The sequence below is a fragment of the Rhipicephalus microplus genome, chromosome 2 (genome assembly GCF_043290135.1).
Source record: "Rhipicephalus microplus isolate Deutch F79 chromosome 2, USDA_Rmic, whole genome shotgun sequence".
Classification (NCBI taxonomy): Eukaryota; Metazoa; Arthropoda; class Arachnida; order Ixodida; family Ixodidae; genus Rhipicephalus; species Rhipicephalus microplus.
The window spans coordinates 135,684,178-135,704,798 of record NC_134701.1 but is presented as its reverse complement, the minus strand read 5'-3'; the positions used below and the strand labels follow the sequence as shown (position 1 = coordinate 135,704,798).

At 43.3% G+C, this 20,621-nt stretch overlaps 2 long non-coding RNA genes across 3 annotated transcripts; one reads left to right on the top strand and one right to left on the bottom strand.

The window, feature by feature from the left end:
- Positions 1-10,449: 10,449 nt before the first annotated feature.
- Positions 10,450-11,263, bottom strand: LOC142786332 (uncharacterized). Its single transcript, XR_012889013.1, has 2 exons — positions 10,804-11,263; positions 10,450-10,692 (listed from the first exon to the last, which is right to left on the bottom strand). It is a non-coding gene; the product is annotated as an uncharacterized LOC142786332 (long non-coding RNA).
- A 712-nt stretch (positions 11,264-11,975) lies between these two features.
- LOC119170712 (uncharacterized) lies at positions 11,976-19,890 on the top strand. 2 transcript variants are annotated; one of them, XR_012893791.1, is made up of 3 exons: positions 11,976-12,175; positions 12,215-15,095; positions 19,775-19,890. It is a non-coding gene; the product is annotated as an uncharacterized LOC119170712 (long non-coding RNA). The 2 variants fall into 2 exon arrangements; XR_005109728.2 differs by lacking the exon at positions 19,775-19,890 and adding an exon at positions 16,710-19,214.
- The last annotated feature ends 731 nt before the right edge of the window (positions 19,891-20,621 follow it).

Here is a 20,621-nt window from a genome sequence, read left to right as displayed (position 1 = left end):
CGTCAATTACGAAACACAGAATTATAACGCAAGACGACACGAGGCCTATATGCCAGCATCCATATCGAGTGTCACAGAAAGAACGGGAAATCATTAAAAAGCAAGTGGAGGAAATGCTTTCGGATGATGTCATCCAGCCTTCAAATAGTCCATGGGCGTCCCCCGTAGTGCTCGTTAAGAAAAAAGACAACACGCTTAGATTCTGTGTCGACTACCGAAAACTCAACAGTGTAACTAAACGAGATGTCTACCCCTTGCCACGTATTGACGATACACTAGATCGGCTGCGATCCGCAAAGTTTTTCTCCTCCTTGGATCTGAAAAGCGGATATTGGCAAATAGAGGTAGACGAGCGGGACCGTGAAAAAACGGCATTCGTAACACCAGATGGCCTCTACGAATTCAAAGCGCTTCCATTCGGCCTCTGTTCCGCGCCAGCGACGTTCCAGCGAATGATGGACACTGTCCTCGCCGGATTGAAATGGCAGTCATGCCTGGTGTATTTGGATGACGTGGTGGTATTCTCTGCAACGTTCGACAAACATCTAGAGCGACTGCGCCTTGTATTACAAGCCATCCGGTCAGCAAAGTTGACAATCAAACCCGAAAAATGCCACTTCTGCTTCGAAGAGCTGAGATTCCTTGGACATGTCATTAGTTCTGACGGTGTTCGTCCAGATCCAGAAAAGACAGCCGCTGTTCAGAGGTTCCCTACACCCAAAGACAAAAAGTCAGTGCGCCGATTTTTGGGTTTATGTGCCTACTATAGGCGATTTGTGGAAAACTTTTCAACGATTGCGGAACCTCTTACAAAACTAACGAAAGACGACGTGCCCTTCACATGGAAAAATGAACAACAGAAAGCTTTTGATGAATCAAGAAAACGGCTACAGGGTTCACCAATACTTGCCCATTTTGATGAGACAGCCGACACTGAAGTCCACACCGATGCCAGCAATGTCGGCCTCGGCGCCATCCTGGTCCAGTGGCAAAATGGTCAAGAGAAAGTGTTAGCCTATGCCAGCCGCAAACTCTCAAAAGCTGAGGCAAACTACTCTGCTACTGAAAAAGAGTGCCTCGCAGTCATCTGGGCAATAAATAAGTTTCGACCCTACCTTTATGGTAGACCGTTCAGAGCTGTCAGTGACCACCATGCTCTATGCTGGCTAGCAAATCTCAAGGATCCGTCAGGTCGACTAGCCAGATGGAGCCTTAGGCTGCAGGAGTATGACATTACGGTCGTATACAAATCTGGAAGGAAACACAGTGATGCCGACTGCTTGTCACGCTCTCCCGTCGATCCAAGTGTACCTGAAGAGGAAGACTTCTCGTTTCTAGGCGTTGTCGACGCATCCGAAATCGCTCAACAACAACGAGATGACCCGGATTTGCTGGCGCTTATACAACACCTGCAGGGTCTCGACGTTCAAGTACCTCGCATATTCTCCAGAGGGCTCTCCACGTTCTGCCTTCGAGGAAGTGTCCTTTACAGGAGGAACTTTGAACCTAATGGCGAAACGTTTTTACTAGTCGTGCCCACAGCCATGCGACAGGAAATTCTGCATGCATGCCACGATGAGCCAACGTCCGGCCACATGGGTGTGAGCCGAACATTCGCCAGGATTCGCCTGAAGTACTATTGGCCTAAGTTGCTCGCATCAGTGCAGCGCTACGTGAAAACGTGTCGTCAATGTCAACGGCGCAAAACTCCAGCCGTAAAACCAGCCGGCCTTCTCCATCCAATAGACCCTCCGGATGCCCCATTCCAACAAGTCGGCATGGACTTCCTAGGACCTTTCCCGACATCATGTGCAGGCAAGAAATGGATTGTCGTAGCTACAGACTATCTGACCCGTTATGCTGAGACTGACTCTCTGTACAGTGCGACAGCTGCAGAAGTCGCCAAGTTCTTTGTGAACAACATAGTGCTCAGACATGGTGCGCCCATCGTCGTTATTACGGATCGCGGCACAGCATTTACTGCCGACCTTATGCAATGTCTGATGCGCATGACAAATACCGATCACAGAAGAACAACGGCGTATCACCCTCAGTCAAATGGCTTAACCGAACGCCTCAACAGAACTCTGACCGACATGCTATCAATGTATGTCGATGTTGAACATAAACAGTGGGATGAAATATTACCCTACGTAACATTCGCATACAATACAGCCGTTCAAGAAACAACCCACGTTGCCCCTTTCGAACTAGTATTCGGCCGAAGAGTGACCACCCCACTGGATGCCATGTTACCGCTACAGGACGAAAACAGCTATCCACCTGACTTAGATGACTTCTTGCAACGAGCCGAAGAAGCACGACAAATGGCAAGATACCGAATACGCCGTCAACAGCGCGTCGACTCTAGTCGGTACAACAAGCGACGCAGTGAGGCACTTTATCATCCCGGTGACAAAGTGTGGATATGGATCCCAGTGCGCCGCCGCGGACTCTCTGAAAAGCTTCTTTGTCGATACTTCGGCCCTTATGAAGTACTCAACCGTATCAGTGACGTCACTTATGAAGTCAGATCCGCGGGACACGTGAGCTCAAGACGCCGCAATACCACGGAAGTGATACACGTAGTCCGCATGAAGCCCTATCATGACAGATCGTCGGAAAACGAGTGAGAGGGCGCATGCATCATTTTACTCTCTCAAGCATCGGGACGATGCGTCTGAGGGGGGGGGGGGGGGGGATAATGCCGCGACAGGTTGGCCACGTTCAAGTAGCCGCCGCAATCATCATGGCAAGAGCACCAGCAAGACCCGGCTGGCATGCGTCACGCGTTGGTGCGCTCCAACAACGAGGAAGAGGAAGTTAGTTGACTCTGTGCCTCTCGGCTGCTTAGACTCGACGACCATAGTCGTTAGGCTTGTGGGCACAAGTTCGCCCTAATAAAGTTGCTTGTTTTTTTGGCCTATCTGCCTCAGCATCGCTACAATATCTTATCTTTACCCACATTTAGAGTAACCTTCATCTACATAGTCACCATAACAAGATTATCTAGTCCATATGTTGGAAGCCATTATAAATAGGGCAGGCAGATTCACCTACAATAAAACATGACACCATAGAGTTTCCTAAATATACACTAGAGAGAACTCTGGCGATAGCGTCTATGGGAACTACCATGCATGGCAAATCAGCGAGCAAGGAATGATGCGTAGTACACGGATTCGTCTAATCTTCCTACTTCTGGATTCGTGTGGCTTGGAGCTGTTTTCTCACAAAACGAAAATCAGCAAATATTCAGTGATGGCACTTCACCACCTTATCCTGTTAGGCTTACCATTTCAAATCAAGTCATGAAGTTCAAAAAAGTTTGTTCTTTTCTTTGAAACAAAACCGAAACCATCAATAAATGAAGCCACAAGTGGGGTTCGCCACCCGCAAGTACGAAGAGTAGGCAAATCTGTGAACTACCCATCATTCCCAGGCTCGCTGAATGATCGCAGCACCAGAATCCCCTCAGGTTAATTTTAGTAAACTATGCATGACATGGCCCAGCCATATCACTGCTCTTATATGTCTCTTTCACTGGTAGAGTATTGTGATGAATTTCAGTGCTGCTTTATCCTCTTGTGTACACGTCTTGGCACATTCACAGCACACTTAGTTTCATGTGCACTCATGGTTACACGCAGGCATTTAAGTTGTCATTACAACCTAGGTGATTGCATATTCAAATCACAGTCTTTTGAATCACATTGCATCTAACTGTAATTGTAAAATTTTTAGTAGACTTTCAGTGATAATCTGCTTTTATTACATGTTAGTATTGTGTAACATTGTTGCCCCTTGCCATTTGTAGTCTTTGTTTTACTGTTTTTTCCTTGTATTTTTTATCTGTCTTTCAGTTACTGATGTCCTCCTATCGGCGTGTAAGGTATTTTGAATAAATAAATAAACTGGCTCTTGGTCTTCTCACATTGAGGGCTACCCTCACCAGCCTATGATAATTTCATTCTACCTTGCCCCTAACTTCTCTAATGTGCATTGCCTGGGTCCCAGGATTATATAAAATCTACCACTCTGTTTCTCTGTGAGGACTTTCCATATCCTCTTCCTATTTATATAATTTCAGGAAAAGGTGTTCATTATGCGGAGTTCATTTAATTCTTCTAACATGTGTATTATTTAAGGGTGTGTGAATATTGATGTTTAGAATTATAATTGAGTGCTTTGATTCGACTTTCAAATACAGAAAAATATCTAAAATGTCTAAACACAGCCTAATTGCGCAACTCTATTAGGGTGGTGTCCCTAAAACTAATGCAAAGGCATTACAGTAGGCTTTAAAACTCTCACTGATACCCTGGTTTGAAAGCCAGCACATGTTGCCCTTGAGATTATGCCATTCCTGCATGTCGTGGCTCCAGCAAAAAAAAGGCAGGGAACATACTGGAAAACTGTTGTATTGCAAGCAAAAAAAAAAGTCAGATCTAGTCAAGAAACAGAAAATTACTTCACTGAGCTTGTGAACAAAAGAAAGGTTTGAAATACTGGAAAGAGTTTTGAACTGCACTAAATACAGGTATTACAAAAATTGCTTTCAGATACCTTCCCATCTGCTGAGGTGACCAGCGATCACAGGTTTTTGGCTGCTGGAAACACCATGAGATCACGACGAGAGCCTGAAGACTTGTAATGAGGCATGACTTTTGTTTCTTTATGACAATGTGTGCGACAGCAGTTTCTCACCGTGCTGTGTGCTCGAGAACATGAGCAAATTTGATTTTCTTAGTTATTTCTTTTCATTGTCAATAAAACCTTTAGTATGCTGTTTGATATTTTTCGCCGCTATATGGCACTACTTGATCCAAGATGAAGTCCTAGTATAAACCCTAAAGTTAATATTGTACCTCATCACCTCACCTTTCTGTTTCCTATCTTCACACTGAAGTCTTTCATGACTATGGTGTACTGAATATAGTTCTCTTGCATTGCATATTCAATATACTTGCCTATTACAGCTTCATAGTAAAGGCTAAACAGAGGAGCAAACGCCTGAACCACTTTAAGTTTCAAGTTTATATCTTATTTAGATGGATGACTAGGGTTGGTGGCCCTTCACAGACAATATGCAATTCTTGAATGTTTCCGGCAATGTTTTTGTGAACTAAAAACCCCATGCCGCACTGTTTTATCGAAAAGCCCTCTGTAGCAGTGCAGCCATTAGTGCTGTATGAGCCTTTCCAGTTCTAATATCTCTAAGGTCAATTATATTCCACTCGAAGTTTTCCAAATGTTGAAATAACTCTGTTAATCTAAGTGCACTTAAGAAGGTACTTGTGTTCAACATTGTGCAGGGCAGGTAACCACAGGTCAGTTAGACCTACAGTATAGATACCAAGGGATGAATGCCATAGGCAAGGACGGCAACGGGTCGATAAAGTCACACAATTTCAAAGTTCACTCACATATAGTGATACCAGCTCCCACAGAATAGGGTTAGTTGCATATTATTGGCAGAAGCCTTTGACCTAGAGTGTACATAAAATAATAACCCAAAAATGATGAATGGTGATGATTTGCTGGTATCTAATGCTAATATAGAGTGATGCAACAAGACGTATGAATTGTGTTAAACAAAATGCCAGGCCTGCACAGAAGACGGAGCACAGTCACAGCAAAAACTAGAAAAGCGGCCTTTCAAAACACTCATTGGGTAACTACTGCAAGCGAAAATGCATGATACCCACTAGGGTACTAAAAATAAAATTTCTTGGGTAGTAGGTCAACATTCACTATGTTATTTTTCGTCATTTTTCTGAGAAGCGTGTATCCGCTAAACACTTGCACAGAATGTTGAGCCAATTGTTCATGCAGTGCCTGAGGCCGATGAGGAATACTAGCTGAAATGGGTATGTGCCACAGTTAATAGGGGAACAAGAACAAACTTTTGTAATTGGTTGGAGTATTGGATGACCCCCTCGTTACACTATTCGCATTGTGCGGCGACCGGTTGTTCTTTTGCTGTTTTAAAACGCTTTGTAAGTCGTATTAACGCGACTGCTTTTCCGACATTAAGCCTGCCTAAGGCAAGTTTGCCAACAAGTCCTAAGCACCAGTTTGGCTCAGTGGTGGAATACTGGGCTGGCACCCTGCGCACCCAGGTTCGAGCCCCACTGTGTCATTGGTGCTAGGTTTAATTTCGAGCGATGTGGTTAAGGACACCGGCGGCGGTGGCGGGCAACTGCAAGTGACTTGAGTTGTGATAACATAACAGCTTTCGCTGTAAAAAGTATTGAACTTTTCTGATAGCTCACCAACTACCAGAAGGAGCGGGCTGCAGCTACTAATTCCACATAGTGGCAGGTTTCAACCAAAACTGTCATTAGCCCTGTTTTATTCTGACCTTTGGTTTGCACGCTACAGCCGCTAAAGTGAGCACATGGTCTAGCTTTTCTTTGAATTAGTGCCCAAATGGCAAAGAGCTGGAAGAATGATGTGTGTGTGTGTGAAGTACAGCTAAAATCTGGGAAAACTCTAACATAAAGATTTGGTTGCTTCATCAAGCATACGGGGAGCATTATAGGAGTTGTACTCAGTGCTATGAGTGGTTCAAGGATTCTGATAATGACATAATGTAGATCAATAACGATTCCAAGCCTGGACGACATTGTACATAAACAGATAATGACCACATTGAGAGTTCGTGCAGTGATTTGAGGATATCTGTATTGACTGTTGGAGAAATTGCTGACGAAGTGGGTGTTAGAATAGGTTAATGTCATGAAATTTCATTTTTTCTTTATTCCAAATATAAACTACATTGACAGATGCCACTTCCAAACAATACAGAAGGTCCTGGACAATACAAGAAGATACTTGCAGCCCATTAGTGCGTTCCAGGAAGCTTGCCAAAAATGGAAGAAACGATTGGAACACTGTATTGCCAGTAGAGGGGAGTAGTTTAAGGGAAGCAATGCTTAAAATGTTGTACCACAAGCAGTGAAAGGGTGAAAAACATTATTTTTTTTTACACATTTCGTATATGCATGCAACTTGTGGGAGTCGTTTCAAGTTTCATGAGTGCTCGTACACATGTGGGAATAAACAAAATGGCAGCTACCTTGGGTCAGAAAAACGAGTTGAAATTTCCCCATTTTTGAAGCACTCGGTTCAGAAAATGTGACTGTGGCAGGGAGTTACAAGTGTGTAGCAAAATATGTGGTACTTGAAATAATACATATGTTAATCTCGATAATTATACTCCTTAGATGATTGGAACCAAGCCACTCTGGGGAATTGGCCAAGACTCGGGCAGATGATTTGATCTTGAGTACCCGGATTTATACTAGAAATTATGGCATCGGGTAGAATGAAGTTATTCTTAATTATTAAATTGTCCACTTTGATTAGTCATCAAGAAACAGAAAAGCGCATGCAACAAATCTGTGTTTTGCAACGTAAGAAATATGCTCTACGTAATGATTTTGAGGAGAAGCGAGGTACAGTACACACTGAAGAGGCATTATATGCACTTTGTAAATGCTCTAGCTGATGACAAAATTATGGCTGAGCCATTTGTAATGGATGGGCAGCTTTAATCACCCACTTGTTAAGTAACTTGCCATGTATGGCACCTTGTTGTCTTATTCTTCTAGCACACTATATAACCTGTGTTGATGTGGTTCCTTACCTTATACGACACCTGATTTGGATATTTTTGAAAAGTAGCTTCATGCACCAGCGTGGCCCTGTGGTAAGACACTTGACTGCCACGTCAGCTGTTATCATGATCTCATAACTTTTCCTTTAAAACCATGAGCAATTTATGAAGCATGAAATTCAAGTGATTGACGTAGGGACGTTTCCACAGAAATGAGTATATTCCTGTCAAAGAGTGCCAGTATGGGATTCCCAAATAGTAGCAGCACAATGGCATGCCAAGTTGTCGCATTATTTCGTGGTTCATTTTTTAAAGGAGGTAATATGAATCTTGTAAACACTTTTGATGGTTTCGTGCTTTGTTTTCTTCATTTGTTATCATTAGTACCATTATTAATGCGATATTGGAAGTGCTAGTTGCATTCCCTCCTCACAAATTTGTAACTCGTGAAGTAGAAGCTTTTGAGGGTTCTGATTGTTTGTTAGGAGTACTATCAACTATATAAAATATGCACAATTGTGATTGTTGCTGCACTGTTCTATAAATCCATGACTTGAAACAATGCACAAAGCAAGCTAGTGCTAAGAAGTTGGAGCTCATTAGCATAAAGTGCCCTCCTTCGTAGAGCATATTAGGCCGACCCAAAAGAGACGCATGATACTGCATGTGACAAGAAAAGACATTGGTGACAGTACAAGATCTGATGCACTCTACATCTAAATGAAGCACATACACATGCAGCAAGTGCTTTGATAAATCTTGTGCTAAATTATTTCAAGTGCTCTGAAATGGGAATTGTGGTTCACTATGCATATACTATGATCTGTGAGGGTGGTGGTTTGGGCTAGTTGGTACGGTAGCATGACAATTGATGGTAGCGCAAACAAAGGATATCGACAAAAGAAGCCACATTCAAGACAACACAATGTTATGCGTTCTACTTCATGCATCTACTTCATGCAAAGTAGTTTATAATGATGATGCCTATGATGCAATATTTGGCATTGAGCCAAGTTTCATTGCATGAATGAATATGTTTTCATAAATCTAGCAGTTTCGCGCTCATCAAGGACTTACCAAAAACCTTAACTACACAAGAGTTCGAAGGGTAACTTATGGTCTGACACATCGGCAGTAATCTTACAGCACAGCCGCCGATTTCATCACAACAAAGTGCATGCTATGGTACGACAATGTGAAGATTGTTCATTAGCATATTTCTACGTGGTCGAGCAACACTTGAATGTAGCTTGCCGAGTCATATGAAATGTTTATCAGACTGAAAAAAGTGGAGGCCACTCTGGAACCACAATTGGCATTAACCCAACATGACAGCTGTATTTCAAGTACACATATGTCAAGTTTACTACCTTTTAATCAGACTACAGTACCGGCCCTACAGCCATAGTTAACATTACACTGATATGATGCCTGCATAGAATCTTTTTTCGAAAGCCGTTTCAAGACATGCCGTGGCTCTGTGGTAAAATACTTGACTGCTGTGCAGAATACCCGATTTTGATTCCTGCTAGTAGCCCAATTGTTATTCTTTGTATTATTTTGGTCAATGCTGCCAGTGCCAGATTTTATTTAAATTGCTCACATTTAAATTGTCAATATTTATATAAACTGTCATTACGTGCAACGCATACCACAGTGTACCGGCATATGCTGCCTGTGACTGGAAAAAGGGGTTTCATGACATACATAACAGGACACTCATTGTATACATGTCATAACCAGACAGTCATGTTCGTCATATTGTCATGCTCTGCTGTGCCTTTTTCAATCATACCAAGTTAAGGAGGTGAGCTCGATAGCACCCAGATGCAGGCCTCTAGATAGATATAAGTGCTCAAAGTGCCTTTGTTCTTTAAAAAAATGCTTTGCTTCTAAAAGGCTTTCTAGCATAAAAAGAAAAGCTGCTCAAGCATGCCACTGACTTACCCAAGGCGGAGCAAAAAGTAAACAAACATCTGAGAGACTGGAAGATGCATTGAGTGAGTTACTAAAAGCACAGGTTTTGTATATGAAAAAATATCTGTTTGTAGCACACTGTTTTGCTTATTGTCAATGATATTTACTGTTTGAAGTGAATAAATATGCACCATATGTATAAAAATAGCCAGTTACAAGTGAAAGTATTTATTCTAATTACATCTGCTATTTTCAATAGTGTTAGCTTGCAGCACCTTTCTGCTCTATTTCTCCCAACCCGCACATAAAATCTTCCACATTGTTAAGCATATCACTGGTACAAGATTATTGGTTCCACTGGGCACCCCGTGCTGAACCACCATTATCTAGGCCTTCCTACTACTCCGAAAGTGTGAGTGTGCCTTCTTTGTGTTTTCATTTTGAGTGCACTATTACCATTCCACCTTGGTGTATTCCTAGTCACCAAAATTAATGCATAAGTTATGAAGCATCAGAGGCAACAGAAAACAGCCACAATACGGTGTGGATCCTAAGACAAACAAGCTGGCATATTGTTTCCTTTAAGCTGCAAAAACTGTTTTATATTAGGACGCTTATTGCTGAAAACCGCTTGCTAAAACCAATGGGTGCATTTCGCAACACCGCGCGATCTTCAAAAGCCTGACTATGAAGGAACACAGAAGGATGTGCTGCATATCCTGAAGCAAATGGCTAGGCTTTGTTTACATACTTTCGGCAGTTTTATTGAAAGTGATGTTATTGTGAATATTATAGGATAAAGATTTTTGCTTAATCTTCTAATACATATGTTGAAGAATTGCCTTCATGGCTACAGATCGCTTAAAATTTAAAGCTTTCGGTGGAAGGAGTTTCAGTTCATGCAGTTGCGCTTTATGCATACATGCAGTAATACACTTTTATTAGAAAACTTTCGGGGGCTCAAATTGTTTTTAAAAAAGAATACTTGCGGACCAATTCACTGGACAGTCGTTCCGTCAGATAGACTCATGGCGAGGAGAAGTTCGGCCATCATGAGAAGGATCCTTTGAACGGAGCTCTTCAAGCGGCTTGCCGCCTCTCTCGCGCTTACTTTGTTGGCTTCACACCAGCGCACACATAAGGAAACTTAATTCCTAGAGAATAAAAGAACGCTGGCCTGGATTATGACGCCGGGCGTTTATTTAAAAAAAAAAGTGCACGGAAAGAGAGCACAAACGCGTTACGCAAACGAAGCTTGATCTCACCAGATAAATGCGAGTTTCTGCAGATCGCGCAGGCACTCGCATGCGGTTGCTTGTTGTTGACGAGCACGTACGCGAAACACAAATGCTCACGACAGACAGAAGTTTGCCTGCGGAAGGCGTTTCTTTTTCATTTTTCCTGCAATACTTCCACTTTGTGATGTGCGGTACCTCGTTGTTCCTCGATGGAGTCCAAACGCGCTTAGACATCTCGACGGGCAGGCGGGTCATAGGTGATACAGTACCTTGGCAGCATCACAGTCAAACTACAAACTAAACTTGCAACTCTTTCCGAACTGCTCCTACCAGAAACAAAGGTGCACGGAGCGTCGTGTTTCTCATATTGGCTTCCTTGAGGTGGCGACAACGCGCAGGCACCGAACATGCCGCACGTAAAAATGCGCAGTCGGCGCGCACTGAGTTGTTTTTTTCCTCCATGTTGGGCCGGCGTGTTTCGCGGGCGCAACAGGGCGGCGGCGCAACCTGGAAACGAGAGTACGGCGCGGAGGCCGTTGCTAGGCCACTGAAATTGAGTTCGCGCTTCTTTTCAAGTATTTTCTGTAGCACCAATACGCGATCTTTAGAAATGCACGGGCTTCTTTCTTTTTTTTTTCTTTTGCTGATCGCATAATTACCAACGAAAAGCAATAAACATTTCATTCTGTTGTCAAACGTCACTATCACCGACATTGTCTGTGATAGTTAACCCACAAGTGACTGTTGGAGCCCCACTCATACCACTGCTCACATAGAAGTGTGACAGCTTGGGCTAGTTGGTATGGCATGACGATAGTTATAGCGCGAGAACGAAACGACGACACAGAGACAAGTGTATCCTTCTTGTCTCTGTGTCGTCGTTTTGTTCTCGCGCTATAACTATCGTCACTGCTCACACTAACACGTAATCGCAAACCTTTAAAAAACGCGCTTTAGAACTATACGTAAGTAGCGCTTGCTTTCAAAAAATCCCGCAACAACTTTTTTATTTTAAAATACCATTACACTAAATTATAAATACGTCTGCGCTTTTTATGGGTTTTTGTGTTATTTTTGTTGCATATAAGTTTTAAAAACGTAAACACTTTTTTGAAGACAACCCTACTTCAGTAGCGCCAGTACTGCAGCTCCGCCTGCGGGTGTTTTCGAAGTGACCGCCGATAATCCGGCAGGCAAAAGAAATCTAGGAGGCTGTGGTCCAAAATAGCTTGGTGATAGCACCCCCACGGAGGTGGTGGTGGTAGTGGTTAGAAGATGAGAAAAGGCACCTAATTTCTGCAACCCGATCGGGAGCACGGCACAGTGCCTCCACGGAGGAAGGAATCCTCCATGTAGCCACATAACACCTATGATGTAGCACCGGTTGCACCCCCGGTAGGTCATAGCCTCCTAAAAAAATATAGGAGGCTATGGGTAGGTGTTCTGTGGGGGCACAGCACAGCGGCGTGGTTTGTTCATTCTTGTGTTGATCGGCGCAGCTCGACGCGCGTGTGTTTTGCGATGAGCTCCAGAGGAGCGAAGTACCGAACGGTCCACGCGTACGGAAAACGGCGAATGTCATGGAATAAGGGGAGAAAACGGGACACAGGAGCGAACTCCGCTGACCTCGCCGAGCAGAGAGAGCCGGTGCCCGCAGTAGATCGGTATAGCTCCTTCGTGTGCGACAGCGCGTCCACAGGCGCGTCCGTTTGCGCTGGTCACGGCCTGGCTGCGGGCCATGTTGACGGCGCGTGTGGCGTTGAAGACTCGTCCCTCTGCAGTGCCGACAAATCCGCGTGTGGTGTTGATGTGTTCACGTGCCGAATTAACGGGTACGCGTGCGCTGTTGACCGCGCTTCTGCGAGCAACCACAGATGTTCGCGCTTCGAGTATCCTACAGAGGATTTCGGGACCAACACTCACTGATGAAGAGATTGCGCGGCGGGAAGAGACGCGAGCGGACACTTTGAACGCAACCCTGGTGACACAGAAAAAATTTCAGCTACTCAACGATGGCGAAAGTGACGATGATGTTGCTCCCGAGGCATCATTTTTTGTTGCAAACAAGGTGATGATGAATAAGCTGCTGTCGAAATTTCGCAGCCACCAGTGCGGGAGGGCCCCAGTTTGTCTTGAAACTGGACCTAATCTTGGGCTCTCTACAAAAATGGAAGTTATATGCGTCCACTATGGTACAATAAGTAAAAAGTGTTCGTCCCCATAGAGGTGTGCTGGCCCTCAGTAGACCAACCCCTTTGAAATTAATGTACGTGCCGTGAGAGCTGTGCAGTCTGTGGGCAAATATCAAACTGCACTGAATGATGTTTTTTCCCACATGGACATATCACATTGGGGTTTACATCACAAGTCATACAGGAGGCTTCACTGCAAGCGTAGTCACCTTGCCACTGCATCAGCAGCCACAGCAATAGAGGCGGCAAGTGCCAAGAGAGTGTGACAGATATATCAGGATCTTGGATGTGCCCCTGGGAACATTGATGTCATTTATAATGGCACATGGATGACGAGGGGTCACACAAGCCACGTTGGTCTTGGCTGTGCCATCGAGTTATACTCTGGCCTTGTCCAGGACCACTGTTCTCTCCAACTACTGCCAGGGCTATACTCTTGTACCAAAGCCTCAAGACTGTGGATACTCGGAGTGGTATGGAAAACACAAACTGCAGTGCAAAAAAACAAAAAACAAAAAAAAACACAGAAGCGAATGCTGGGCAAATGGAAACGATTGCAGCAAAGACCACGTTTCAGCGGTCACTTAAAAAACATCAGCTCTGCTATACAAGCGTCCTTTGTGATGGTGATAGCCGCACCTTTCCCACCCCCAGTGAGTATGGCTTCATACCCATTCACAAGCAAGAATGTGTAAATCGCGTTACGGAAAGAATGGGCACAGCTTTGTGCAACCTCGTGAAAAACAAAACAAGAGCAAGGACTGAGAGATCAGCATGAGTGAAAGAGGCCGCCTCTCGCAAGGCCTAATTAAAGAACTCACGGACTGTCATAAATAGGCTATCAAAAGTAACTTAAATGATGTGCCTGCCATGCAAAAGGCTATCATGGCTACTTTTCACCACATCACATTGACTGATAAAGAGCCTCACCGTGAGCATTGTCCAACTGGAGTCAGCTAATGGTGCAAGTTTAATGCTGTGGCAGCCTCAGAAGAACCAGCACCTGCACACTAGCTGCAGCTTCCTGCACATGTTTGGGCAGGGCTGCTGCCTATATACAAGTAAGTGCCTTTCTGCTAGAAAACTTCTGGAAGGATGCCAGCAAAGAACAACTCAAAACGCCATCGAGTCACTAAATGTTGTGATTTGGTCGCTCCAGTCCAAAACACAGTTGGTGAGAGTGCTGTGGCAGATGCAGTTTTCCGTTTTAATGCTGGCTGGGGGGTAAAGCACTTCAAAAAATTACCCAACAGCTTGGCTACACTCCAGGAACGTGCTGCCCGCGGCGGGCTGCTGAAAAGGATGCACAGTGCATCAAGAAGTCAACTAAAGTGCACTAAACTGCTCCAAGGAAGCGTAAAACTGACATGAAGTCAAAAGAAAATGCCTTCAAAGGCAAAGGACTACATCACAGGCAGGTTATTGGTGCGCATAGCTAATATTAAACTGATTTCATGTAATAAAACTTTGAGCTCCGTTTTCTCAGCTTCCATTTTTTTGTAAAGTTGCTATCGGTCGTACCAGTGCTACTTCATAACTAATGAAGCTAAAATCATTCTGTTTTTTAAACCTAGCTTCTGAAACAATGGTGAGCGCAGTAACGCTATTCATTTTTGCCTGCAAGTCATGAAAATGTTATAATTTTGTTTTTGCAAAAGTTGTCAGTAAAAAAACATGCATAAGACATTTCAGAAATTTTTGCTGTGCTCATTTTGACATATAAAAAATAAACGAATAGCATTATGGCACACACTGGGTATTGCTGAATGTGTGTAAACAAATATGTTACCAAAATTAAGTTTAATTAACCAATTATTAAGGTATGATTATAAAGGTCTATCAAATGTTGTAACTCAGAAACTATATTAGATATCTTAAAGTTGATTTCATTTATGATGTCAGCATAGCAAATCTTATCAGTGTACCAAACTTCATCAATATATCTATATATAAATAAATAAGATAATTTTCACTGCCACGTCCTCCCTTAAAGACGGCTGCATATCGGTGCAGTGCGAGCCACCCTCCGTTCTGCCATCAACATGCCGAAATGACCAGGTCATTGCTGAAGTGAATGCTGTGGTAATGCGGGACCGCCGTGTGACTATCCGAGAAAGCGCAGAGAAGGTGGGCATCAGCACTTTTTCTGCACATTCCATTATGACCGAAGATTTGGCCACGAAGGGAATTGCAGCGAAATTCGTGCCAGAACTGCTCATGGTGAAGGAAAAGGAACTTCGTGTTAAAGTCTCACAGGACATGCTAGATTTTACAAGCAGTAACCAAAACCTAATGAACACCATTATCACTGGTGACGAGTCTTGGGTGTACGGGTACGACCCGGAAACCAAATCCCAGTCATCACAGTGGAAGCGTTCCACATCGCCAAAACCAAAGAATGCCCGCTAAGTTCGCGGCAATATCAAAGTGATGCTGAGTGCTTTCTTTGACTCCCGCGGTGTGGTACACCACGAGTACGCACCACAGGGTCAAACAATCGCCAAAGAATACGACAGAGATGTCCTCCGTCGCCTACGTGATGCTGCGTGGCGCAAGAGACCTGTAATGTGGTCAACAGAAAACTTACGCATCCATCACGACAATGCGTCTGAAGATTCCTCATAATTGGTTCAGATTTTTTTGCCGAAAAGTCAGACTCGTGTAGTTCAACAAGCTCTTTACACTCCTGATATGGCCCCCTTGCGACTTCTGGCTGTTTCCCAAACTCAAGAGGACATTGAAAGGAGAGCGATTTCAGAGAAGGGATGACATTATGGCGGCAACGACAGCTTAGTAAACTCCATTCCGAAAAAGGCTTCCTCAGAATACTTCGCTTTGACAATGCGAGAAGCCCTTGCATTGTCAAAGTTGGTGTTTCCAGTCATTGAGGGATGTTTGTGTTTGTTCATGTATGATGTCATCATCTTTTATTTAGTTGGTTTTGCACAAATGTTAAATCCATTATACGAGGAATATCCATAAGAAACAAATAGTTCTGGGCTGGGCAGAGATACCGTAGTAAGTCTTTCTTCTGCTGGGTCATCATTGTGCAACATTTTTCAAGTTTAGTGCATCCAGTAGTACCTACAAAGAAGCTTTTTTCCAACTATGGAAATGTTTTTTAAAGTGTCAGTTTTGTGCACTTATCACTCTTTCTTCTTTTCCCTCCCTTTCTCTCTCTTTTTTTTGTTATGGCTAATTTAAGTGAAGTTGGCTTCTCCCTCTGGCTCTTCGCAGACAGCATTTATAGCAGCAACAAGCATGAAAGTTTGATTTGCTATTTGCTGCCAAAAGCTTGATTGCTATTTCAATCTTTCATTTTAAGGTTATCACCAAAGTCTTTCCTGCATGAAACGGCAAGATGCATCATAGTGACATGGCTCAAACTAAGGAAGCATAGATGCTGCACCAACTGCTTACCATTTAGCCCTACACTGTGTTTTAGGTCTGAGTCGTTCACACATAAGAATGTGTTCTTAGAAAATTCCTCTATAAACAGTGCAATGTTAGGGCAACTATAGTGTGCATGAAAAAAGCACCTAGCTCAGACTTCTACAGTAAGTGCTCAATAAACAAATGACCATCATATAACAAGACCTGTTTTGGATGACATAGCTAGCTCAAAATTTGTACTATCTATTATGGCATTATATTAAGTAACAATATTTGTGGGCTTGATGACTATGCTTGTGATTATTTTCACCGTTGGTAATTCATTGTTTCTCTCTTTTATCTCTCTAGGCATCTGTCTTGAAACATTGGAGGACTGTGAGACCGACCTTGGGTGGCAAACTCGATAATATGAGCACCTGTTGTCTGCATTGTTTTAATATCTTAGATTATTTTTGTTGAGCACTGCATCTTGTAAATTGACCTTGCATCTTTGCAACCTATTCTGTCGATGGTTAGCCTTGTACACGTGATTATTTCATGTTTTTCTCTTATGCTCATGCATTCATTCACTTTGTTTCGGTGTATTTGTTCCCCACCTTATTGTTACTGTTGTTCCACGTATTTCTGAAGACACGAGTTCAGTTTTATGTGTTACAAGTGTTTCAGTTCATACAATTGTGTGAAAGCATTTCTAGGGAATACACTCCAATCTCATTATAATGAAAGTGCATTTCACACAAAGGTTCATCCTATCCGAAAATTTCTTTTAAGATATACACTCAAACCTTATTAGTATAACAAAGTTGTATCTGAAACGACAATAAGTTTGTTATATATGAAAATTTGTTATAAAGGTGTCTTTATAACACTATATCTACTGCAAAACAATTTTTCATTTACTTCGTTAAAATTGATACTTTGTTATATCTCATTTGGCTATACTGAGGCTTGAGTGTATTCGTAACAAACTATCTATTGCAAGACTATTCTTTGTCTACTTCATTATAATCGATATTTCGTTATATAAAAGGAGCACTGACATCAAATTTACTTATGCCAAGATTTTTGCGTCAGCAAGTAGCTATAGATCCCGTAGCAGCGATTCGTGACCTAAAATGCAACTGAGGGAGGAATAACTATCACTTTTATTGATTTATACTACTGGGATCTAGCACTATTCAAAAATAGCCGGCAATACCGCCATTTTTAGCGCTGGGAGCACCAGCAGTGGCACTACCTCGCGGTTACCTCCACAGCTGGCCACTTCTCCACAGAAAAGAGTGACGTGAGGCTCAGCTGCTCCGCAAACATTTCGTCTGCTTGGCGGACACATTCAGTCATGCTTCGTCACCTGCATTGCTGTCGTCGCCGTACAAAGTGTCGACTTGGGTTCAATACGATCTCCTGGAGCTTGGAATCCCCACGGTTCGCGACGTCGCAAATTATTTTTGCTTCGATCGACCTTTTTCAGAACAGTGATTCCGAAATGGACGTTGTTCCAAGCAGCACTGCCAAGGTATCCGAGGATGCACGCTTCAGGCATGTTCGCTCGTGTGTCTCAGTTAGCTATATTGGTGTGTTTTGGCATGCAAAGCATTCAGGTATACGCAAAGGGGTCAATGCAATATAGCTATCGTGAATGAGCATCAGCAGAGAACCAGAATACATTTCCTGCTTGTCAGGTCGCCCCGCCGCGGTGGTCTAGTGGCTAAGGTACTCAGCTGCTGACCCGCAGGTCGCGGGTTCGAATCCCGGCTGTGGCGGCTGCATTTCCGATGGAGGCGGAAATGTTGAGGCCCATGTGCTCTGATTTGGGTGCACGTTAAAGAACCCCAGGTGGTCGAAATTTCCGGAGCCCTCCACTACGGCGTCTCTCATAATCATATGGTGGTTTTGGGACGTTAAACTCCACACACACATCAATCAATCCTGCTCTTCAGGTTCTTTTTCGTGCCTCCAGATGACCCCATCTATCCAGCCTCTCACAGTTGACACGTTATTACCACTTTTATGTGGATGCGAAGTCTACAGATGATTTAAAATTCAACGATACCTGCTTGTTACTTGTTAGTGATGATATCTGACTACATGCTCTTCCACTTTTGATAGCTTGTGGTTGTGTTGATAAGTAACACATACGTGATATGAAAAGACACCCTCATTGCGCTTTTTCCGTGCTTGAACTAGACGACTGCAACTGACTTGCAACTCGCAACGATTCCCCGACATGCTGACCAACAAGCACTCGTTTAACCATGCTCTTTTTTTTGCCATTCTTTTAAAGGTATTTTTTATCTTGATAATTTGACGAAATCATTCAGACCGGTGCAATGAAGATCAAATGCGACGAGACACGGCTGGGCTAGACTGCACCTGCGCGCGCTAGCGCCGCCCCAGCCCGGCCGTGGACGAGCGAGTGCGTTTCTGCACTTCGATGCCACGATAAGAACACTCAAATCATACACGTCATAGCTACTAAGGCATCGTCACTCAGGATGGTATTTGCGGAATGTATCACATCGAACACGTAGCACTAGTGTTGATGTCGCAGGGCAGTCCATTTTTCGTTTTTTCTCCTTTGATTTTCTACGCTGTTTGACAATAAATTAAAGTAACTTCCATGAGACGAATGCCGTTAAAATTGGCCAAGAAGACCTATGCATACCAAGCGATCGAGTGATGGGCACATCTCGATATTGAAATTTGATGTCGGTGCTCCTTTAGAGTTGTAGTGTATTATTGTATTCTGGTTGATAGTACTGAAACTTGTTCAGCGTGTATTTGTTCCCTTTTATTATGGACATCTCTATCCTATTTCAGCATTTGCCTTAAATAAATAGAAATTTCCGCTTCTGTTGTTTTATGTCATCTTTTTCAGAGTAGCATGCAGTCTCGTTCATTATGATTTTTAGGGCATGTTTATATGCATAATAACATATAAAAAGTTTTAAGGAACTATTGCAGAATAGAGAGGATGTGACGTTATGTTGAATACTGTTTTTATAGTAATGGTATGAATGTTTTTCAACAAATTCATTCTTTAGCAGTGGCACATGTGGAGTCACTGAAATAAGAACTGACCAGCTGTGCTTTTTTTTTTTAATTCCTGTCAAGACTTCAATTCCTGTCTAAGCAATTTCTGTCATTTAGCAGTAGTCTCTTTTCGTTGTTGTTGGCATTTGATAATCAAGTTTACAGTGGCTGCATTTCTCCAAAAGGGAAGTGCAATACACTTGCCTGTTTAAACAGTTCACATCAAGGAACCCAAGATGGTCATAAATTAATATCCATTCCCCCACTCAGCAATACTTACAAACATAAGAGTGCAGTTCTTTAGTGACATACCACAAAAACAATTTTTGTTTAAAATAACGTGCAGCTCTTGACAAACCCTTCTTGTTTTCTTTGTGCAGAGTTGGGCTCTTCCAACAGTCCAGCAACTACAGATGTTGTACCGCCACCCCAAGGACGTCTTTTCCCATGTAAATTGTGTGGCCTTAAGGCTAAGAGTTTCTACCATCTGAGAGTACATGTCATGTCTCACACTGGAGAGCGACCGCATGGATGCCACCTATGCCCCCAGCGCTTTTCACAAAAGAATAATCTGAAGTGCCACCTACGCACTCACACGGGTGAACGGCCATATCAGTGCCACATATGTTCCCAGAGTTTCACTCAAAAACCCCATTTGACAAGACACCTGCACATTCACCTAGGTGAGCGGCCGTATAAATGCCTCACGTGTTACAAGAGCTTCGCCTTAAAGTACAACTTAAAACAACACATGCGCGTTCATACGGGTGAGCAGCCGTATAAATGCCTCACGTGTTACAAGAGCTTCTCCTTAAAGTACAACTTAAAACAACACATGCGCATTCATACGGGTGAGCGGCCACATAAATGACCTTCATGCACTGAAATCTTTGTGCAGACTGTCCATTTCAGAAGTTATCTCGATCGGCATGATTGTCAGCAATGATATCAATGAAAATTCTGCTGTTCAACATCTTCATGAAGCCACACTTGATGGATTGTTTCAGAGAATCGGGGCTGTGCTTAGTTACTTTGGGCCACGCGTAACCTGAACCTAGGCGGGAAGCGCTGGCTGCAAAATTGTGAGCAGAGCATTGTAATGCGCGCTGTAAAGTCTCACATTATTGTTTTGCATTTCGATGCAGGCGGAAATGTTGTAGGCCCTTGTGCTCAGATTTGGGTGCACGTTAAAGAACCCCAGGTGGTCGATATTCTCAGAGCCCTCCA